This window comes from Vicugna pacos, chromosome 14 (genome assembly GCF_048564905.1).
Source record: "Vicugna pacos chromosome 14, VicPac4, whole genome shotgun sequence".
In the NCBI taxonomy this organism is placed as follows: domain Eukaryota; kingdom Metazoa; phylum Chordata; class Mammalia; order Artiodactyla; family Camelidae; genus Vicugna; species Vicugna pacos.
The window spans coordinates 33,686,740-33,711,427 of record NC_133000.1 but is presented as its reverse complement, the minus strand read 5'-3'; positions in this window follow the sequence as shown (position 1 = coordinate 33,711,427).

The following is a 24,688-nucleotide window of genomic DNA, read 5'->3' as shown; positions in this document are numbered from 1 at the left end:
ACTTCAAACCGGCACTAGGAAACAGACTGAGAAACCAGAGTAAGTGTTTCCCCTGCAACCCGTTCCCTTGGTGCTGGATGAACGAACGTCTCTCCACATGCTCAGTTCTGAGAGATAAGTGTGTGTGAAAGCCGTCCTTCACCTAGCTTGAAGGGAACACAAAGTTTCTTTTCAGTTGCCAACTCCACTCCATACATATATATGGGGAGGTACAAGCTCCAACTCGGTTTTACAGTGAAAACGGCAGGCACTTCAAACCGGCACTAGGAAACAGACTCAGAATCCAGAGTAATTGTTTCTCCTGCAAACCGTTCCCTTGGTGCTGGATGAACGAATGTCTCTCCACATGCTCAGTTCTGAGAGATAAGTGTGTGTGAAAGCCGTCCTTCACCTAGCTTGAAGGGAACACAAAGTTTCTTTTCAGTTGCCAACTCCACTCCATACATATATATGGGGAGGTACAAGCTCCAACTCGGTTTTACAGTGAAAACGGCAGGCACTTCAAACCGGCACTAGGAAACAGACTGAGAAACCAGAGTAAGTGTTTCTCCTGCAACCCGTTCCCTTGGTGCTGGATGAACGAACGTCTCTCCACATGCTCCGTTCTGAGAGATAAGTGTGTGTGAAAGCCGTCCTTCACCTAGCTTGAAGGGAACACAAAGTTTCTTTTCAGTTGCCAACTCCACTCCATACATATATATGGGGAGGTACAAGCTCCAACTCGGTTTTACAGTGAAAACGGCAGGCACTTCAAACCGGCACTAGGATACAGACTCAGAAACCAGAGTAAGTGTTTCCCCTGCAACCCGTTCCCTTGGTGCTGGATGAACGAACGTCTCTCCACATGCTCAGTTCTGAGAGATAAGTGTGTGTGAAAGCCGTCCTTCACCTAGCTTGAAGGGAACACAAAGTTTCTTTTCAGTTGCCAACTCCACTCCATACATATATATGGGGAGGTACAAGCTCCAACTCGGTTTTACAGTGAAAACGGCAGGCACTTCAAACCGGCACTAGGAAACAGACTCAGAAACCAGAGTAAGTGTTTCCCCTGCAACCCGTTCCCTTGGTGCTGGATGAACGAACGTCTCTCCACATGCTCAGTTCTGAGAGATAAGTGTGTGTGAAAGCCGTCCTTCACCTAGCTTGAAGGGAAGACAAAGTTTCTTTTCAGTTGCCAACTCCACTCCATACATATATATGGGGAGGTACAAACTCCAACTCGGTTTTACAGTGAAAACGGCAGGCACTTCAAACCGGCACTAGGAAACAGACTGAGAAACCAGAGTAAGTGTTTCTCCTGCAACCCGTTCCCTTGGTGCTGGATGAACGAACGTCTCTCCACATGCTCAGTTCTGAGAGATAAGTGTGTGTGAAAGCCGTCCTTCACCTAGCTTGAAGGGAACACAAAGTTTCTTTTCAGTTGCCAAATCCACTCCATACATATATATGGGGAGGTACAAGCTCCAAATCCGTTTTACAGTGAAAACGGCAGGCACTTCAAACCGGCACTAGGAAACAGACTGAGAAACCAGAGTAAGTGTTTCTCCTGCAACCCGTTCCCTTGGTGCTGGATGAACGAACGTCTCTCCACATGCTCAGTTCTGAGAGATAAGTGTGAGTGAAAGCCGTCCTTCACCTAGCTTGAAGGGAACACAAAGTTTCTTTTCAGTTGCCAACTCCACTCCATACATATATATGGGGAGGTACAAGCTCCAACTCGGTTTTACAGTGAAAACGGCAGGCACTTCAAACCGGCACTAGGAAACAGACTGAGAAACCAGAGTAATTGTTTCTCCTGCAACCCGTTCCCTTGGTGCTGGATGAACGAACGTCTCTCCACATGCTCAGTTCTGAGAGATAAGTGTGTGTGAAAGCCGTCCTTCACCTAGCTTGAAGGGAACACAAAGTTTATTTTCAGTTGCCAACTCCACTCCATACATATGTATGGGGAGGTACTAGCTCCAACTCGTTTTTACAGTGAAAACGGCAGGCACTTCATACCGGCACTAGGAAACAGACTGAGAAACCAGAGTAAGTGTTTCTCCTGCAACCCGTTCCCTTGGTGCTGGATGAACGAACGTCTCTCCACATGCTCAGTTCTGAGAGATAAGTGTGTGTGAAAGCCGTCCTTCACCTAGCTTGAAGGGAACACAAAGTTTCTTTTCAGTTGCCAACTCCACTCCATACATATATATGGGGAGGTACAAGCTCCAACTCGGTTTTACAGTGAAAACGGCAGGCACTTCAAACCGGCACTAGGAAACAGACTCAGAATCCAGAGTAATTGTTTCTCCTGCAAACCGTTCCCTTGGTGCTGGATGAACGAATGTCTCTCCACATGCTCAGTTCTGAGAGATAAGTGTGTGTGACAGCCGTCCTTCACCTAGCTTGAAGGGAACACAAAGTTTCTTTTCAGTTGCCAACTCCACTCCATACATATATATGGGGAGGTACAAGCTCCAACTCGGTTTTACAGTGAAAACGGCAGGCACTTCAAACCGGCACTAGGAAACAGACTGAGAAACCCGAGTAAGTGTTTCTCCTGCAACCCGTTCCCTTGGTGCTGGATGAACGAACGTCTCTCCACATGCTCAGTTCTGAGAGATAAGTGTGTGTGAAAGCCGTCCTTCACCTAGCTTGAAGGGAACACAAAGTTTCTTTTCAGTTGCCAACTCCACTCCATACATATATATGGGGAGGTACAAGCTCCAACTCGGTTTTACAGTGAAAACGGCAGGCACTTCAAACCGGCACTAGGAAACAGACTGAGAAACCAGAGTAAGTGTTTCTCCTGCAACCCGTTCCCTTGGTGCTGGATGAACGAACGTCTCTCCACATGCTCAGTTCTGAGAGATAAGTGTGTGTGAAAGCCGTCCTTCACCTAGCTTGAAGGGAACACAAAGTTTCTTTTCAGTTGCCAACTCCAGTCCATACATATATATGGGGAGGTACAAGCTCCAACTCGGTTTTACAGTGAAAACGGCAGGCACTTCAAACCGGCACTAGGAAACAGACTCAGAAACCAGAGTAAGTGTTTCTCCTGCAACGCGTTCTCTTGGTGCTGGATGAACGAACGTCTCTCCACATGCTCAGTTCTGAGAGATAAGTGTGTGTGAAAGCCGTCCTTCACCTAGCTTGAAGGGAACACAAAGTTTCTTTTCAGTTGCCAACTCCACTCCATACATATATATGGGGAGGTACAAGCTCCAACTCGGTTTTACAGTGAAAACGGCAGGCACTTCAAACCGGCACTAGGAAACAGACTGAGAAACCAGAGTAAGTGTTTCTCCTGCAACCCGTTCCCTTGGTGCTGGATGAACGAACGTCTCTCCACATGCTCAGTTCTGAGAGATAAGTGTGTGTGAAAGCCGTCCTTCACCTAGCTTGAAGGGAACACAAAGTTTCTTTTCAGTTGCCAACTCCACTCCATACATATATATGGGGAGGTACAAGCTCCAACTCGGTTTTACAGTGAAAACGGCAGGCACTTCAAACCGGCACTAGGAAACAGACTGAGAAACCAGAGTAAGTGTTTCTCCTGCAACCCGTTCCCTTGGTGCTGGATGAACGAACGTCTCTCCACATGCTCAGTTCTGAGAGATAAGTGTGTGTGAAAGCCGTCCTTCACCTAGCTTGAAGGGAACACAAAGTTTCTTTTCAGTTGCCAACTCCACTCCATACATATATATGGGGAGGTACAAGTTCCAACTAGTTTTACAGTGAAAATGGCAGGCACTTCAAACCGGCACTAGGAAACAGACTGAGAAACCAGAGTAAGTGTTTCTCCTGCAACCCGTTCCCTTGGTGCTGGATGAACGAACGTCTCTCCACATGCTCAGTTCTGAGAGATAAGTGTGTGTGAAAGCCGTCCTTCACCTAGCTTGAAGGGAACACAAAGTTTCTTTTCAGTTGCCAACTCCAATCCATACATATATATGGGGAGGTACAAGCTCCAACTCGGTTTTACAGTGAAAACGGCAGGCACTTCAAACCGGCACTAGGAAACAGACTCAGAAACCAGAGTATGTGTTTCTCCTGCAACGCGTTCTCTTGGTGATGGATGAACGAACGTCTCTCCACATGCTCAGTTCTGAGAGATAATTGTGTGTGAAAGCCGTCCTTCACCTAGCTTGAAGGGAACACAAAGTTTCTCTTCAGTTGCCAACTCCACTCCATACATATATATGGGGAGGTACAAGCTCCAACTCGGTTTTACAGTGAAAACGGCAGGCACTTCAAACCGGCACTAGGAAACAGACTCAGAAACCAGAGTAAGTGTTTCTCCTGCAACCCGTTCCCTTGGTGCTGGATGAACGAACGTCTCTCCACATGCTCAGTTCTGAGAGATAATTGTGTGTGAAAGCCGTCCTTCACCTAGCTTGAAGGGAACACAAAGTTTCTTTTCAGTTGCCAACTCCACTCCATACATATATATGGGGAGGTACAAGCTCCAACTCGGTTTTACAGTGAAAACGGCAGGCACTTCAAACCGGCACTAGGAAACAGACTCAGAAACCAGAGTAAGTGTTTCTCCTGCAACCCGTTCCCTTGGTGCTGGATGAACGAACGTCTCTCCACATGCTCAGTTCTGAGAGATAAGTGTGTGTGAAAGCCGTCCTTCACCTAGCTTGAAGGGAACACAAAGTTTCTTTTCAGTTGCCAACTCCACTCCATACATATATATGGGGAGGTACAAGCTCCAACTCGGTTTTACAGTGAAAACGGCAGGCACTTCAAACCGGCACTAGGAAACAGACTGAGAAACCAGAGTAAGTGTTTCTCCTGCAACCCGTTCCCTTGGTGCTGGATGAACGAACGTCTCTCCACATGCTCAGTTCTGAGAGATAAGTGTGTGTGATAGCCGTCCTTCACCTAGCTTGAAGGGAACACAAAGTTTCTTTTCAGTTGCCAACTCCACTCCATACATATATATGGGGAGGTACAAGCTCCAACTCGGTTTTACAGTGAAAACGGCAGGCACTTCAAACCGGCACTAGGAAACAGACTGAGAAACCAGAGTAAGTGTTTCTCCTGCAACCCGTTCCCTTGGTGCTGGATGAACGAACGTCTCTCCACATGCTCAGTTCTGAGAGATAAGTGTGTGTGAAAGCCGTCCTTCACCTAGCTTGAAGGGAACACAAAGTTTCTTTTCAGTTGCCAACTCCACTCCATACATATATATGGGGAGGTACAAGCTCCAACTCGGTTTTACAGTGAATACGGCAGGCACTTCAAACCGGCATTAGGAAACAGACTCAGAAACCAGAGTAAATGTTTCTCCTGCAACGAGTTCTCTTGGTGCTGGATGAACGAACGTCTCTCCACATGCTCAGTTCTGAGAGATAAGTGTGTGTGAAAGCCGTCCTTCACCTAGCTTGAAGGGAACACAAAGTTTCTTTTCAGTTGCCAACTCCAATCCATACATATATATGGGGAGGTACAAGCTCCAACTCGGTTTTACAGTGAAAACGGCAGGCACTTCAAACCGGCACTAGGAAACAGACTCAGAAACCAGAGTATGTGTTTCTCCTGCAACGCGTTCTCTTGGTGATGGATGAACGAACGTCTCTCCACATGCTCAGTTCTGAGAGATAATTGTGTGTGAAAGCCGTCCTTCACCTAGCTTGAAGGGAACACAAAGTTTCTCTTCAGTTGCCAACTCCACTCCATACATATATATGGGGAGGTACAAGCTCCAACTCGGTTTTACAGTGAAAACGGCAGGCACTTCAAACCGGCACTAGGAAACAGACTCAGAAACCAGAGTAAGTGTTTCTCCTGCAACCCGTTCCCTTGGTGCTGGATGAACGAACGTCTCTCCACATGCTCAGTTCTGAGAGATAATTGTGTGTGAAAGCCGTCCTTCACCTAGCTTGAAGGGAACACAAAGTTTCTTTTCAGTTGCCAACTCCACTCCATACATATATATGGGGAGGTACAAGCTCCAACTCGGTTTTACAGTGAAAACGGCAGGCACTTCAAACCGGCACTAGGAAACAGACTCAGAAACCAGAGTAAGTGTTTCTCCTGCAACCCGTTCCCTTGGTGCTGGATGAACGAACGTCTCTCCACATGCTCAGTTCTGAGAGATAAGTGTGTGTGAAAGCCGTCCTTCACCTAGCTTGAAGGGAACACAAAGTTTCTTTTCAGTTGCCAACTCCACTCCATACATATATATGGGGAGGTACAAGCTCCAACTCGGTTTTACAGTGAAAACGGCAGGCACTTCAAACCGGCACTAGGAAACAGACTGAGAAACCAGAGTAAGTGTTTCTCCTGCAACCCGTTCCCTTGGTGCTGGATGAACGAACGTCTCTCCACATGCTCAGTTCTGAGAGATAAGTGTGTGTGATAGCCGTCCTTCACCTAGCTTGAAGGGAACACAAAGTTTCTTTTCAGTTGCCAACTCCACTCCATACATATATATGGGGAGGTACAAGCTCCAACTCGGTTTTACAGTGAAAACGGCAGGCACTTCAAACCGGCACTAGGAAACAGACTGAGAAACCAGAGTAAGTGTTTCTCCTGCAACCCGTTCCCTTGGTGCTGGATGAACGAACGTCTCTCCACATGCTCAGTTCTGAGAGATAAGTGTGTGTGAAAGCCGTCCTTCACCTAGCTTGAAGGGAACACAAAGTTTCTTTTCAGTTGCCAACTCCACTCCATACATATATATGGGGAGGTACAAGCTCCAACTCGGTTTTACAGTGAATACGGCAGGCACTTCAAACCGGCATTAGGAAACAGACTCAGAAACCAGAGTAAATGTTTCTCCTGCAACGAGTTCTCTTGGTGCTGGATGAACGAACGTCTCTCCACATGCTCAGTTCTGAGAGATAAGTGTGTGTGAAAGCCGTCCTTCACCTAGCTTGAAGGGAACACAAAGTTTCTTTTCAGTTGCCAACTCCACTCCATACATATATATGGGGAGGTACAAGCTCCAACTCGGTTTTACAGTGAAAACGGCAGGCACTTCAAACCGGCACTAGGATACAGACTCAGAAACCAGAGTAAGTGTTTCCCCTGCAACCCGTTCCCTTGGTGCTGGATGAACGAACGTCTCTCCACATGCTCAGTTCTGAGAGATAAGTGTGTGTGAAAGCCGTCCTTCACCTAGCTTGAAGGGAACACAAAGTTTCTTTTCAGTTGCCAACTCCACTCCATACATATATATGGGGAGGTACAAGCTCCAACTCGGTTTTACAGTGAAAACGGCAGGCACTTCAAACCGGCACTAGGAAACAGACTCAGAAACCAGAGTAAGTGTTTCCCCTGCAACCCGTTCCCTTGGTGCTGGATGAACGAACGTCTCTCCACATGCTCAGTTCTGAGAGATAAGTGTGTGTGAAAGCCGTCCTTCACCTAGCTTGAAGGGAAGACAAAGTTTCTTTTCAGTTGCCAACTCCACTCCATACATATATATGGGGAGGTACAAACTCCAACTCGGTTTTACAGTGAAAACGGCAGGCACTTCAAACCGGCACTAGGAAACAGACTGAGAAACCAGAGTAAGTGTTTCTCCTGCAACCCGTTCCCTTGGTGCTGGATGAACGAACGTCTCTCCACATGCTCAGTTCTGAGAGATAAGTGTGTGTGAAAGCCGTCCTTCACCTAGCTTGAAGGGAACACAAAGTTTCTTTTCAGTTGCCAACTCCACTCCATACATATATATGGGGAGGTACAAGCTCCAACTCGGTTTTACAGTGAAAACGGCAGGCACTTCAAACCGGCACTAGGAAACAGACTCAGAATCCAGAGTAATTGTTTCTCCTGCAAACCGTTCCCTTGGTGCTGGATGAACGAATGTCTCTCCACATGCTCAGTTCTGAGAGATAAGTGTGTGTGAAAGCCGTCCTTCACCTAGCTTGAAGGGAACACAAAGTTTCTTTTCAGTTGCCAACTCCACTCCATACATATATATGGGGAGGTACAAGCTCCAACTCGGTTTTACAGTGAAAACGGCAGGCACTTCAAACCGGCACTAGGAAACAGACTGAGAAACCAGAGTAAGTGTTTCTCCTGCAACCCGTTCCCTTGGTGCTGGATGAACGAACGTCTCTCCACATGCTCAGTTCTGAGAGATAAGTGTGTGTGAAAGCCGTCCTTCACCTAGCTTGAAAGGAACACAAAGTTTCTTTTCAGTTGCCAACTCCACTCCATACATATATATGGGGAGGTACAAGCTCCAACTCGGTTTTACAGTGAAAACGGCAGGCACTTCAAACCGGCACTAGGAAACAGACTCAGAAACCAGAGTAAGTGTTTCTCCTGCAACCCGTTCCCTTGGTGCTGGATGAACGAACGTCTCTCCACATGCTCAGTTCTGAGAGATAAGTGTGTGTGAAAGCCGTCCTTCACCTAGCTTGAAGGGAACACAAAGTTTCTTTTCAGATGCCAACTCCACTCCATACATATATATGGGGAGGTACAAGCTCCAACTCGGTTTTACAGTGAAAACGGCAGGCACTTCAAACCGGCACTAGGAAACAGACTGAGAAACCAGAGTAAGTGTTTCTCCTGCAACCCGTTCCCTTGGTGCTGGATGAACGAACGTCTCTCCACATGCTCATTTCTGAGAGATAAGTGTGTGTGATAGCCGTCCTTCACCTAGCTTGAAGGGAACACAAAGTTTCTTTTCAGTTGCCAACTCCACTCCATACATATATATGGGGAGGTACAAGCTCCAACTCGGTTTTACAGTGAAAACGGCAGGCACTTCAAACCGGCACTAGGAAACAGACTGAGAAACCAGAGTAAGTGTTTCTCCTGCAACCCGTTCCCTTGGTGCTGGATGAACGAACGTCTCTCCACATGCTCAGTTCTGAGAGATAAGTGTGTGTGAAAGCCGTCCTTCACCTAGCTTGAAGGGAACACAAAGTTTCTTTTCAGTTGCCAACTCCACTCCATACATATATATGGGGAGGTACAAGCTCCAACTCGGTTTTACAGTGAATACGGCAGGCACTTCAAACCGGCATTAGGAAACAGACTCAGAAACCAGAGTAAATGTTTCTCCTGCAACGAGTTCTCTTGGTGCTGGATGAACGAACGTCTCTCCACATGCTCAGTTCTGAGAGATAAGTGTGTGTGAAAGCCGTCCTTCACCTAGCTTGAAGGGAACACAAAGTTTCTTTTCAGTTGCCAACTCCAATCCATACATATATATGGGGAGGTACAAGCTCCAACTCGGTTTTACAGTGAAAACGGCAGGCACTTCAAACCGGCACTAGGAAACAGACTCAGAAACCAGAGTATGTGTTTCTCCTGCAACGCGTTCTCTTGGTGATGGATGAACGAACGTCTCTCCACATGCTCAGTTCTGAGAGATAATTGTGTGTGAAAGCCGTCCTTCACCTAGCTTGAAGGGAACACAAAGTTTCTCTTCAGTTGCCAACTCCACTCCATACATATATATGGGGAGGTACAAGCTCCAACTCGGTTTTACAGTGAAAACGGCAGGCACTTCAAACCGGCACTAGGAAACAGACTCAGAAACCAGAGTAAGTGTTTCTCCTGCAACCCGTTCCCTTGGTGCTGGATGAACGAACGTCTCTCCACATGCTCAGTTCTGAGAGATAATTGTGTGTGAAAGCCGTCCTTCACCTAGCTTGAAGGGAACACAAAGTTTCTTTTCAGTTGCCAACTCCACTCCATACATATATATGGGGAGGTACAAGCTCCAACTCGGTTTTACAGTGAAAACGGCAGGCACTTCAAACCGGCACTAGGAAACAGACTCAGAAACCAGAGTAAGTGTTTCTCCTGCAACCCGTTCCCTTGGTGCTGGATGAACGAACGTCTCTCCACATGCTCAGTTCTGAGAGATAAGTGTGTGTGAAAGCCGTCCTTCACCTAGCTTGAAGGGAACACAAAGTTTCTTTTCAGTTGCCAACTCCACTCCATACATATATATGGGGAGGTACAAGCTCCAACTCGGTTTTACAGTGAAAACGGCAGGCACTTCAAACCGGCACTAGGAAACAGACTGAGAAACCAGAGTAAGTGTTTCTCCTGCAACCCGTTCCCTTGGTGCTGGATGAACGAACGTCTCTCCACATGCTCAGTTCTGAGAGATAAGTGTGTGTGATAGCCGTCCTTCACCTAGCTTGAAGGGAACACAAAGTTTCTTTTCAGTTGCCAACTCCACTCCATACATATATATGGGGAGGTACAAGCTCCAACTCGGTTTTACAGTGAAAACGGCAGGCACTTCAAACCGGCACTAGGAAACAGACTGAGAAACCAGAGTAAGTGTTTCTCCTGCAACCCGTTCCCTTGGTGCTGGATGAACGAACGTCTCTCCACATGCTCAGTTCTGAGAGATAAGTGTGTGTGAAAGCCGTCCTTCACCTAGCTTGAAGGGAACACAAAGTTTCTTTTCAGTTGCCAACTCCACTCCATACATATATATGGGGAGGTACAAGCTCCAACTCGGTTTTACAGTGAATACGGCAGGCACTTCAAACCGGCATTAGGAAACAGACTCAGAAACCAGAGTAAATGTTTCTCCTGCAACGAGTTCTCTTGGTGCTGGATGAACGAACGTCTCTCCACATGCTCAGTTCTGAGAGATAAGTGTGTGTGAAAGCCGTCCTTCACCTAGCTTGAAGGGAACACAAAGTTTCTTTTCAGTTGCCAACTCCACTCCATACATATATATGGGGAGGTACAAGCTCCAACTCGGTTTTACAGTGAAAACGGCAGGCACTTCAAACCGGCACTAGGATACAGACTCAGAAACCAGAGTAAGTGTTTCCCCTGCAACCCGTTCCCTTGGTGCTGGATGAACGAACGTCTCTCCACATGCTCAGTTCTGAGAGATAAGTGTGTGTGAAAGCCGTCCTTCACCTAGCTTGAAGGGAACACAAAGTTTCTTTTCAGTTGCCAACTCCACTCCATACATATATATGGGGAGGTACAAGCTCCAACTCGGTTTTACAGTGAAAACGGCAGGCACTTCAAACCGGCACTAGGAAACAGACTCAGAAACCAGAGTAAGTGTTTCCCCTGCAACCCGTTCCCTTGGTGCTGGATGAACGAACGTCTCTCCACATGCTCAGTTCTGAGAGATAAGTGTGTGTGAAAGCCGTCCTTCACCTAGCTTGAAGGGAAGACAAAGTTTCTTTTCAGTTGCCAACTCCACTCCATACATATATATGGGGAGGTACAAACTCCAACTCGGTTTTACAGTGAAAACGGCAGGCACTTCAAACCGGCACTAGGAAACAGACTGAGAAACCAGAGTAAGTGTTTCTCCTGCAACCCGTTCCCTTGGTGCTGGATGAACGAACGTCTCTCCACATGCTCAGTTCTGAGAGATAAGTGTGTGTGAAAGCCGTCCTTCACCTAGCTTGAAGGGAACACAAAGTTTCTTTTCAGTTGCCAACTCCACTCCATACATATATATGGGGAGGTACAAGCTCCAACTCGGTTTTACAGTGAAAACGGCAGGCACTTCAAACCGGCACTAGGAAACAGACTCAGAATCCAGAGTAATTGTTTCTCCTGCAAACCGTTCCCTTGGTGCTGGATGAACGAATGTCTCTCCACATGCTCAGTTCTGAGAGATAAGTGTGTGTGAAAGCCGTCCTTCACCTAGCTTGAAGGGAACACAAAGTTTCTTTTCAGTTGCCAACTCCACTCCATACATATATATGGGGAGGTACAAGCTCCAACTCGGTTTTACAGTGAAAACGGCAGGCACTTCAAACCGGCACTAGGAAACAGACTGAGAAACCAGAGTAAGTGTTTCTCCTGCAACCCGTTCCCTTGGTGCTGGATGAACGAACGTCTCTCCACATGCTCAGTTCTGAGAGATAAGTGTGTGTGAAAGCCGTCCTTCACCTAGCTTGAAAGGAACACAAAGTTTCTTTTCAGTTGCCAACTCCACTCCATACATATATATGGGGAGGTACAAGCTCCAACTCGGTTTTACAGTGAAAACGGCAGGCACTTCAAACCGGCACTAGGAAACAGACTCAGAAACCAGAGTAAGTGTTTCTCCTGCAACCCGTTCCCTTGGTGCTGGATGAACGAACGTCTCTCCACATGCTCAGTTCTGAGAGATAAGTGTGTGTGAAAGCCGTCCTTCACCTAGCTTGAAGGGAACACAAAGTTTCTTTTCAGATGCCAACTCCACTCCATACATATATATGGGGAGGTACAAGCTCCAACTCGGTTTTACAGTGAAAACGGCAGGCACTTCAAACCGGCACTAGGAAACAGACTGAGAAACCAGAGTAAGTGTTTCTCCTGCAACCCGTTCCCTTGGTGCTGGATGAACGAACGTCTCTCCACATGCTCATTTCTGAGAGATAAGTGTGTGTGATAGCCGTCCTTCACCTAGCTTGAAGGGAACACAAAGTTTCTTTTCAGTTGCCAACTCCACTCCATACATATATATGGGGAGGTACAAGCTCCAACTCGGTTTTACAGTGAAAACGGCAGGCACTTCAAACCGGCACTAGGAAACAGACTGAGAAACCAGAGTAAGTGTTTCTCCTGCAACCCGTTCCCTTGGTGCTGGATGAACGAACGTCTCTCCACATGCTCAGTTCTGAGAGATAAGTGTGTGTGAAAGCCGTCCTTCACCTAGCTTGAAGGGAACACAAAGTTTCTTTTCAGTTGCCAACTCCACTCCATACATATATATGGGGAGGTACAAGCTCCAACTCGGTTTTACAGTGAATACGGCAGGCACTTCAAACCGGCATTAGGAAACAGACTCAGAAACCAGAGTAAATGTTTCTCCTGCAACGAGTTCTCTTGGTGCTGGATGAACGAACGTCTCTCCACATGCTCAGTTCTGAGAGATAAGTGTGTGTGAAAGCCGTCCTTCACCTAGCTTGAAGGGAACACAAAGTTTCTTTTCAGTTGCCAACTCCACTCCATACATATATATGGGGAGGTACAAGCTCCAACTCGGTTTTACAGTGAAAACGGCAGGCACTTCAAACCGGCACTAGGATACAGACTCAGAAACCAGAGTAAGTGTTTCCCCTGCAACCCGTTCCCTTGGTGCTGGATGAACGAACGTCTCTCCACATGCTCAGTTCTGAGAGATAAGTGTGTGTGAAAGCCGTCCTTCACCTAGCTTGAAGGGAACACAAAGTTTCTTTTCAGTTGCCAACTCCACTCCATACATATATATGGGGAGGTACAAGCTCCAACTCGGTTTTACAGTGAAAACGGCAGGCACTTCAAACCGGCACTAGGAAACAGACTCAGAAACCAGAGTAAGTGTTTCCCCTGCAACCCGTTCCCTTGGTGCTGGATGAACGAACGTCTCTCCACATGCTCAGTTCTGAGAGATAAGTGTGTGTGAAAGCCGTCCTTCACCTAGCTTGAAGGGAAGACAAAGTTTCTTTTCAGTTGCCAACTCCACTCCATACATATATATGGGGAGGTACAAACTCCAACTCGGTTTTACAGTGAAAACGGCAGGCACTTCAAACCGGCACTAGGAAACAGACTGAGAAACCAGAGTAAGTGTTTCTCCTGCAACCCGTTCCCTTGGTGCTGGATGAACGAACGTCTCTCCACATGCTCAGTTCTGAGAGATAAGTGTGAGTGAAAGCCGTCCTTCACCTAGCTTGAAGGGAACACAAAGTTTCTTTTCAGTTGCCAACTCCACTCCATACATATATATGGGGAGGTACAAGCTCCAACTCGGTTTTACAGTGAAAACGGCAGGCACTTCAAACCGGCACTAGGAAACAGACTGAGAAACCAGAGTAATTGTTTATCCTGCAACCCGTTCCCTTGGTGCTGGATGAACGAACGTCTCTCCACATGCTCAGTTCTGAGAGATAAGTGTGTGTGAAAGCCGTCCTTCACCTAGCTTGAAGGGAACACAAAGTTTATTTTCAGTTGCCAACTCCACTCCATACATATGTATGGGGAGGTACAAGCTCCAACTCGTTTTTACAGTGAAAACGGCAGGCACTTCATACCGGCACTAGGAAACAGACTGAGAAACCAGAGTAAGTGTTTCTCCTGCAACCCGTTCCCTTGGTGCTGGATGAACGAACGTCTCTCCACATGCTCAGTTCTGAGAGATAAGTGTGTGTGAAAGCCGTCCTTCACCTAGCTTGAAGGGAACACAAAGTTTCTTTTCAGTTGCCAACTCCACTCCATACATATATATGGGGAGGTACAAGCTCCAACTCGGTTTTACAGTGAAAACGGCAGGCACTTCAAACCGGCACTAGGAAACAGACTCAGAATCCAGAGTAATTGTTTCTCCTGCAAACCGTTCCCTTGGTGCTGGATGAACGAATGTCTCTCCACATGCTCAGTTCTGAGAGATAAGTGTGTGTGAAAGCCGTCCTTCACCTAGCTTGAAGGGAACACAAAGTTTCTTTTCAGTTGCCAACTCCACTCCATACATATATATGGGGAGGTACAAGCTCCAACTCGGTTTTACAGTGAAAACGGCAGGCACTTCAAACCGGCACTAGGAAACAGACTGAGAAACCAGAGTAAGTGTTTCTCCTGCAACCCGTTCCCTTGGTGCTGGATGAACGAACGTCTCTCCACATGCTCAGTTCTGAGAGATAAGTGTGTGTGAAAGCCGTCCTTCACCTAGCTTGAAAGGAACACAAAGTTTCTTTTCAGTTGCCAACTCCACTCCATACATATATATGGGGAGGTACAAGCTCCAACTCGGTTTTACAGTGAAAACGGCAGGCACTTCAAACCGGCACTAGGAAACAGACTCAGAAACCAGAGTAAGTGTTTCTCCTGCAACCCGTTCCCTTGGTGCTGGATGAACGAACGTCTCTCCACATGCTCAGTTCTGAGAGATAAGTGTGTGTGAAAGCCGTCCTTCACCTAGCTTGAAGGGAACACAAAGTTTCTTTTCAGATGCCAACTCCACTCCATACATATATATGGGGAGGTACAAGCTCCAACTCGGTTTTACAGTGAAAAAGGCAGGCACTTCTAACCGGCACTAGAAAACAGACTCAGAAACCAGAGTAAGTGTTTCTTCTGCAACGCGTTCTCTTGGTGCTCGATGAACGAACGTCTCTCCACATGCTCAGTTCTGAGAGATAAGTGTGTGTGAAAGCCGTCCTTCACCTAGCTTAAAGGGAACACAAAGTTTCTTTTCAGTTGCCAACTCCACTCCATACATATATATGGGGAGGTACAAGCTCCAACTCGGTTTTACAGTGAAAACGGCAGGCACTTCAAACCGGCACTAGGAAACAGACTGAGAAACCAGAGTAAGTGTTTCTCCTGCAACCCGTTCCCTTGGTGCTGGATGAACGAACGTCTCTCCACATGCTCAGTTCTGAGAGATATGTGTGTGTGAAAGCCGTCCTTCACCTAGCTTGAAGGGAACACAAAGTTTCTTTTCAGTTGCCAACTCCACTCCATACATATATATGGGGAGGTACAAGCTCCAACTCGGTTTTACAGTGAAAACGGCAGGCACTTCAAACCGGCACTAGGAAACAGACTGAGAAACCAGAGTAAGTGTTTCTCCTGCAACCCGTTCCCTTGGTGCTGGATGAACGAACGTCTCTCCACATGCTCAGTTCTGAGAGATAAGTGTGTGTGAAAGCCGTCCTTCACCTAGCTTGAAGGGAACACAAAGTTTCTTTTCAGTTGCCAACTCCAGTCCATACATATATATGGGGAGGTACAAGCTCCAACTCGGTTTTACAGTGAAAACGGCAGGCACTTCAAACCGGCACTAGGAAACAGACTCAGAAACCAGAGTAAGTGTTTCTCCTGCAACGCGTTCTCTTGGTGCTGGATGAACGAACGTCTCTCCACATGCTCAGTTCTGAGAGATAAGTGTGTGTGAAAGCCGTCCTTCACCTAGCTTGAAGGGAACACAAAGTTTCTTTTCAGTTGCCAACTCAACTCCATACATATATATGGGGAGGTACAAGCTCCAACTCGGTTTTACAGTGAAAACGGCAGGCACTTCTAACCGGCACTAGGAAAGAGACTCAGAAACCAGAGTAAGTGTTTCTCCTGCAACCCGTTCCCTTGGTGCTGGATGAACGAACGTCTCTCCACATGCTCAGTTCTGAGAGATAAGTGTGTGTGAAAGCCGTCCTTCACCTAGCTTGAAGGGAACACAAAGTTTCTTTTCAGTTGCCAACTCCACTCCATACATATATATGGGGAGGTACAAGCTCCAACTCGGTTTTACAGTGAAAACGGCAGGCACTTCAAACCGGCCCTAGGAAACAGACTGAGAAAGCAGAGTAAGTGTTTCTCCTGCAACCCGTTCCCTTGGTGCTGGATGAACGAACGTCTCTCCACATGCTCAGTTCTGAGAGATAAGTGTGTGTGAAAGCCGTCCTTCACCTAGCTTGAAGGGAACACAAAGTTTCTTTTCAGTTGCCAACTCCACTCCATACATATATATGGGGAGGTACAAGCTCCAACTCGGTTTTACAGTGAAAACGGCAGGCACTTCAAACCGGCACTAGGAAACAGACTGAGAAACCAGAGTAATTGTTTATCCTGCAACCCGTTCCCTTGGTGCTGGATGAACGAACGTCTCTCCACATGCTCAGTTCTGAGAGATAAGTGTGTGTGAAAGCCGTCCTTCACCTAGCTTGAAGGGAACACAAAGTTTATTTTCAGTTGCCAACTCCACTCCATACATATGTATGGGGAGGTACAAGCTCCAACTCGTTTTTACAGTGAAAACGGCAGGCACTTCATACCGGCACTAGGAAACAGACTGAGAAACCAGAGTAAGTGTTTCTCCTGCAACCCGTTCCCTTGGTGCTGGATGAACGAACGTCTCTCCACATGCTCAGTTCTGAGAGATAAGTGTGTGTGAAAGCCGTCCTTCACCTAGCTTGAAGGGAACACAAAGTTTCTTTTCAGTTGCCAACTCCACTCCATACATATATATGGGGAGGTACAAGCTCCAACTCGGTTTTACAGTGAAAACGGCAGGCACTTCAAACCGGCACTAGGAAACAGACTCAGAATCCAGAGTAATTGTTTCTCCTGCAAACCGTTCCCTTGGTGCTGGATGAACGAATGTCTCTCCACATGCTCAGTTCTGAGAGATAAGTGTGTGTGAAAGCCGTCCTTCACCTAGCTTGAAGGGAACACAAAGTTTCTTTTCAGTTGCCAACTCCACTCCATACATATATATGGGGAGGTACAAGCTCCAACTCGGTTTTACAGTGAAAACGGCAGGCACTTCAAACCGGCACTAGGAAACAGACTGAGAAACCAGAGTAAGTGTTTCTCCTGCAACCCGTTCCCTTGGTGCTGGATGAACGAACGTCTCTCCACATGCTCAGTTCTGAGAGATAAGTGTGTGTGAAAGCCGTCCTTCACCTAGCTTGAAAGGAACACAAAGTTTCTTTTCAGTTGCCAACTCCACTCCATACATATATATGGGGAGGTACAAGCTCCAACTCGGTTTTACAGTGAAAACGGCAGGCACTTCAAACCGGCACTAGGAAACAGACTCAGAAACCAGAGTAAGTGTTTCTCCTGCAACCCGTTCCCTTGGTGCTGGATGAACGAACGTCTCTCCACATGCTCAGTTCTGAGAGATAAGTGTGTGTGAAAGCCGTCCTTCACCTAGCTTGAACGGAACACAAAGTTTCTTTTCAGATGCCAACTCCACTCCATACATATATATGGGGAGGTACAAGCTCCAACTCGGTTTTACAGTGAAAAAGGCAGGCACTTCAAACCGGCACTAGAAAACAGACTCAGAAACCAGAGTAAGTGTTTCTTCTGCAACGCGTTCTCTTGGTGCTCGATGAACGAACGTCTCTCCACATGCTCAGTTCTGAGAGATAAGTGTGTGTGAAAGCCGTCCTTCACCTAGCTTAAAGGGAACACAAAGTTTCTTTTCAGTTGCCAACTCCACTCCATACATATATATGGGGAGGTACAAGCTCCAACTCGGTTTTACAGTGAAAACGGCAGGCACTTCAAACCGGCACTAGGAAACAGACTGAGAAACCAGAGTAAGTGTTTCTCCTGCAACCCGTTCCCTTGGTGCTGGATGAACGAACGTCTCTCCACATGCTCAGTTCTGAGAGATATGTGTGTGTGAAAGCCGTCCTTCACCTAGCTTGAAGGGAACACAAAGTTTCTTTTCAGTTGCCAACTCCACTCCATACATATATATGGGGAGGTACAAGCTCCAACTCGGTTTTACAGTGAAAACGGCAGGCACTTCAAACCGGCACTAGGAAACAGACTGAGAAACCAGAGTAAGTGTTTCTCCTGCAACCCGTTCCCTTGGTGCTGGATGAACGAACGTCTCTCCACATGCTCAGTTCTGAGAGATAAGTGTGTGTGAAAGCCGTCCTTCACCTAGCTTGAAGGGAACACAAAGTTTCTTTTCAGTTGCCAACTCCAGTCCATACATATATATGGGGAGGTACAAGCTCCAACTCGGTTTTACAGTGAAAACGGCAGGCACTTCAAACCGGCCCTAGGAAACAGACTGAGAAAGCAGAGTAAGTGTTTCTCCTGCAACCCGTTCCCTTGGTGCTGGATGAACGAACGTCTCTCCACATGCTCAGTTCTGAGAGATAAGTGTGTGTGAAAGCCGTCCTTCACCTAGCTTGAAGGGAACACAAAGTTTCTTTTCAGTTGCCAACTCCACTCCATACATATATATGGGGAGGTACAAGTTCCAACTCGGTTTTACAGTGAAAATGGCAGGCACTTCAAACCGGCACTAGGAAACTGACTGAGAAACCAGAGTAAGTGTTTCTCCTGCAACCCGTTCCCTTGGTGCTGGATGAACGAACGTCTCTCCACATGCTCAGTTCTGAGAGATAAGTGTGTGTGAAAGCCGTCCTTCATCTAGCTTGAAGGGAACACAAAGTTTCTTTTCAGTTGCCAACTCCACTCCATACATATATATGGGGAGGTACAAGCTCCAACTCGGTTTTACAGTGAAAACGGCAGGCACTTCAAACCGGCACTAGGAAACAGACTCAGAAACCAGAGTATGTGTTTCTCCTGCAACGCGTTCTCTTGGTGCTGGATGAACGAACGTCTCTCCACATGCTCAGTTCTGAGAGATAATTGTGTGTGAAAGCCGTCCTTCACCTAGCTTGAAGGGAACACAAAGTTTCTCTTCAGTTGCCAACTCCACTCCATACATATATATGGGGAGGTACAAGCTCCAACTCGGTTTTACAGTGAAAACGGCAGGCACTTCAAACCGGCACTAGGAAACAGACTCAGAAACCAGAGTAAGTGTTTCTCCTGCAACCCGTTCCCTTGGTGCTGGATGAACGAACGTCTCTCCACATGCTCAGTTCTGAGAGATAAGTGTGTGTGAAAGCCGCCCTTCACCTAGCTTGAAGGGAACACAAAGTTTCTTTTCAGTTGCCAACTCCACTCCATACATATATATGGGGAGGTACAAGCTCCAACTCGGTTTTACAGTGAAAACGGCAGGCACTTCAAACCGGCACTAGGAAACAGACTGAGAAACCAGAGTAAGTGTTTCTCCTGCAACCCGTTCCCTTGGTGCTGGATGAACGAACGTCTCTCCACATGCTCAGTTCTGAGAGATAAGTGTGTGTGAAAGCCGTCCTTCACCTAGCTTGAAGGGAACACAAAGTTTCTTTTCAGTTGCCAACTCCACTCCATACATATATATGGGGAGGTACAAGCTCCAACTCGGTTTTACAGTGAAAACGGCAGGCACTTCAAACCGGCACTAGGAAACAGACTGAGAAACCAGAGTAAGTGTTTCTCCTGCAACCCGTTCCCTTGGTGCTGGATGAACGAACGTCTCTCCACATGCTCAGTTCTGAGAGATAAGTGTGTGTGAAAGCCGTCCTTCACCTAGCTTGAAGGGAACACAAAGTTTCTTTTCAGTTGCCAACTCCACTCCATACATATATATGGGGAGGTACAAGCTCCAACTCGGTTTTACAGTGAAAACGGCAGGCACTTCAAACTGGCACTAGGAAACAGACTGAGAAACCAGAGTAAGTGTTTCTCCTGCAACCCGTTCCCTTGGTGCTGGATGAACGAACGTCTCTCCACATGCTCAGTTCTGAGAGATAAGTGTGTGTGAAAGCCGTACTTCACCTACCTTGAAGGGAAGACAAAGTTTCTTTTCAGTTGCCAACTCCACTCCATACATATATATGGGGAGGTACAAACTCCAACTCGGTTTTACAGTGAAAACGGCAGGCACTTCAAACCGGCACTAGGAAACAGACTGAGAAACCAGAGTAAGTGTTTCTCCTGCAACCCGTTCCCTTGGTGCTGGATGAACGAACGTCTCTCCACATGCTCAGTTCTGAGAGATAAGTGTGTGTGAAAGCCGTCCTTCACCTAGCTTGAAGGGAACACAAAGTTTCTTTTCAGTTGCCAACTCCACTCCATACATATATATGGGGAGGTACAAGCTCCAACTCGGTTTTACAGTGAAAACGGCAGGCACTTCAAACCGGCACTAGGAAACAGACTGAGAAACCAGAGTAAGTGTTTCTCCTGCAACCCGTTCCCTTGGTGCTGGATGAACGAACGTCTCTCCACATGCTCAGTTCTGAGAGATATGTGTGTGTGAAAGCCGTCCTTTACCTAGCTTGAAGGGAACACAAAGTTTCTTTTCAGTTGCCAACTCCACTCCATACATATATATGGGGAGGTACAAGCTCCAACTCGGTTTTACAGTGAAAACGACAGGCACTTCAAACCGGCACTAGGAAACAGACTGAGAAACCAGAGTAAGTGTTTCTCCTGCAACCCGTTCCCTTGTTGCTGGATGAACGAACGTCTCTCCACATGCTCAGTTCTGAGAGATAAGTGTGTGTGAAAGCCGTCCTTCACCTAGCTTGAAGGGAACACAAAGTTTCTTTTCAGTTGCCAACTCCACTCCATACATATATATGGGGAGGTACAAGCTCCAACTCGGTTTTACAGTGAAAACGGCAGGCACTTCAAACCGGCACTAGGAAACAGACTGAGAAACCAGAGTAAGTGTTTCTCCTGCAACCGTTCCCTTGGTGCTGGATGAACGAACGTCTCTCCACATGCTCAGTTCTGAGAGATAAGTGTGTGTGAAAGCCGTCCTTCACCTAGCTTGAAGGGAACACAAAGTTTCTTTTCAGTTGCCAACTCCACTCCATACATATATATGGGGAGGTACAAGCTCCAACTAGGTTTTACAGTGAAAACGGCAGGCACTTCAAACCGGCACTAGGAAACAGACTCAGAAACCAGAGTAAGTGTTTCTCCTGCAACCCGTTCCCTTGGTGCTGGATGAACGAACGTCTCTCCACATGCTCAGTTCTGAGAGATAAGTGTGTGTGAAAGCCGTCCTTCACCTAGCTTGAAGGGAACACAAAGTTTCTTTTCAGTTGCCAACTCCACTCCATACATATATATGGGGAGGTACAAGCTCCAACTCGGTTTTACAGTGAAAACGGCAGGCACTTCAAACCGGCACTAGGAAACAGACTCAGAAAACAGAGTAAGTGTTTCTCCTGCAACGAGTTCTCTTGGTGCTGGATGAACGAACGTCTCTCCACATGCTCAGTTCTGAGAGATAATTGTGTGTGAAAGCCGTCCTTCACCTAGCTTGAAGGGAACACAAAGTTTCTTTTCAGTTGCCAACTCCACTCCATACATATATATGGGGAGGTACAAGCTCCAACTCGGTTTTACAGTGAAAACGGCAGGCACTTCAAACCGGCACTAGGAAACAGACTGAGAAACCAGAGTAAGTGTTTCTCCTGCAACCCGTTCCCTTGGTGCTGGATGAACGAACGTCTCTCCACATGCTCAGTTCTGAGAGATAAGTGTGTGTGAAAGCCGTCCTTCACCTAGCTTGAAGGGAAGACAAAGTTTCTTTTCAGTTGCCAACTCCACTCCATACATATATATGGGGAGGTACAAGCTCCAACTCGGTTTTACAGTGAAAACGGCAGGCACTTCAAACCGGCACTAGGAAACAGACTGTGAAAGCAGAGTAAGTGTTTCTCCTGCAACCCGTTCCCTTGGTGCTGGATGAACGAACGTCTCTCCACATGCTCAGTTCTGAGAGATAAGTGTGTGTGAAAGCCGTCCTTCACCTAGCTTGAAGGGAACACAAAGTTTCTTTTCAGTTGCCAACTCCACTCCATACATATATATGGGGAGGTACAAGCTCCAACTCGGTTTTACAGTGAAAACGTCAGGCACTTCAAGCCGGCACTAGGAAACAGACTGAGAAACCAGAGTAAGTGTTTCTCCTGCAACCCGTTCCCTTGGTGCTGGATGAACGAACGTCTCTCCACATGCTCAGTTCTGAGAGATAAGTGTGTGTGAAAGCCGTCCTTCACCTAGCTTGAAGGGAAAACAAAGTTTCTTTTCAGTTGCCAACTCCACTCCATACATATATATGGGGAGGTACAAGCTCCAACTCGGTTTTACAGTGAAAACGGCAGGCACTTCAAACCGGCACTAGGAAACAGACTCAGAAAACAGAGTAAGTGTTTCTCCTGCAACGAGTTCTCTTGGTGTTGGATGAACGAACGTCTCTCCACATGCTCAGTTCTGAGAGATAATTGTGTGTGAAAGCCGTCCTTCACCTAGCTTGAAGGGAACACAAAGTTTCTTTTCAGTTGCCAACTCCACTCCATACATATATATGGGGAGGTACAAGCTCCAACTCGGTTTTACAGTGAAAACGGCAGGCACTTCAAACCGGCACTAGGAAACAGACTGAGAAACCAGAGTAAGTGTTTCTCCTGCAACCCGTTCCCTTGGTGCTGGATGAACGAACGTCTCTCCACATGCTCAGTTCTGAGAGATAAGTGTGTGTGAAAGCCGTCCTTCACCTAGCTTGAAGGGAAGACAAAGTTTCTTTTCAGTTGCCAACTCCACTCCATACATATATATGGGGAGGTACAAGCTCCAACTCGGTTTTACAGTGAAAACGGCAGGCACTTCAAACCGGCACTAGGAAACAGACTCAGAAACCAGAGTAAGTGTTTCTCCTGCAACCCGTTCCCTTGGTGCTGGATGAACGAACGTCTCTCCACATGCTCAGTTCTGAGAGATAAGTGTGTGTGAAAGCCGTCCTTCACCTAGCTTGAAGGGAACACAAAGTTTCTTTTCAGTTGCCAACTCCACTCCATACATATATATGGGGAGGTACAAGCTCCAACTCGGTTTTACAGTGAAAACGGCAGGCACTTCAAACCGGCACTAGGAAACAGACTGAGAAACCAGAGTAAGTGTTTCTCCTGCAACCCGTTCCCTTGGTGCTGGATGAACGAACGTCTCTCCACATGCTCAGTTCTGAGAGATAAGTGTGTGTGAAAGCCGTCCTTCACCTAGCTTGAAGGGAACACAAAGTTTCTTTTCAGTTGCCAACTCCACTCCATACATATATATGGGGAGGTACAAGCTCCAACTCGGTTTTACAGTGAAAACGGCAGGCACTTCAAACCGGCACTAGGAAACAGACTGAGAAACCAGAGTAAGTGTTTCTCCTGCAAACCGTTCCCTTGGTGCTGGATGAACGAACGTCTCTCCACATGCTCAGTTCTGAGAGATAAGTGTGTGTGAAAGCCGTCCTTCACCTAGCTTGAAGGGAACACAAAGTTTCTTTTCAGTTGCCAACTCCACTCCATACATATATATGGGGAGGTACAAGCTCCAACTCGGTTTTACAGTGAAAATGGCAGGCACTTCAAACCGGCACTAGGAAACAGACTGAGAAACCAGAGTAAGTGTTTCTCCTGCAACCCGTTCCCTTGGTGCTGGATGAACGAACGTCTCTCCACATGCTCAGTTCTGAGAGATAATTGTGTGTGAAAGCCGTCCTTCACCTAGCTTGAAGGGAGCACAAAGTTTCTTTTCAGTTGCCAACTCCACTCCATACATATATATGGGGAGGTACAAGCTCCAACTCGGTTTTACAGTGAAAACGGCAGGCACTTCAAACCGGCACTAGGAAACAGACTGAGAAACCAGAGTAAGTGTTTCTCCTGCAACCCGTTCCCTTGGTGCTGGATGAACGAACGTCTCTCCACATGCTCAGTTCTGAGAGATAAGTGTGTGTGAAAGCCGTCCTTCACCTAGCTTGAAGGGAACACAAAGTTTCTTTTCAGTTGCCAACTCCACTCCATACATATATATGGGGAGGTACAAGCTCCAACTCGGTTTTACAGTGAAAACGGCAGGCACTTCAAACCGGCCCTAGGAAACAGACTGAGAAAGCAGAGTAAGTGTTTCTCCTGCAACCCGTTCCCTTGGTGCTGGATGAACGAACGTCTCTCCACATGCTCAGTTCTGAGAGATAAGTGTGTGTGAAAGCCGTCCTTCACCTAGCTTGAAGGGAACACAAAGTTTCTTTTCAGTTGCCAACTCCACTCCATACATATATATGGGGAGGTACAAGCTCCAACTCGGTTTTACAGTGAAAACGGCAGGCACTTCAAACCGGCACTAGGAAACAGAATGAGAAACCAGAGTAAGTGTTTCTCCTGCAACCCGTTCCCTTGGTGCTGGATGAACGAACGTCTCTCCACATGCTCAGTTCTGAGAGATAAGTGTGTGTGAAAGCCGTCCTTCACCTAGCTTGAAGGGAACACAAAGTTTCTTTTCAGTTGCCAACTCCACTCCATACATATATATGGGGAGGTACAAGCTCCAACTCGGTTTTACAGTGAAAACGGCAGGCACTTCAAACCGGCACTAGGAAACAGACTGAGAAACCAGA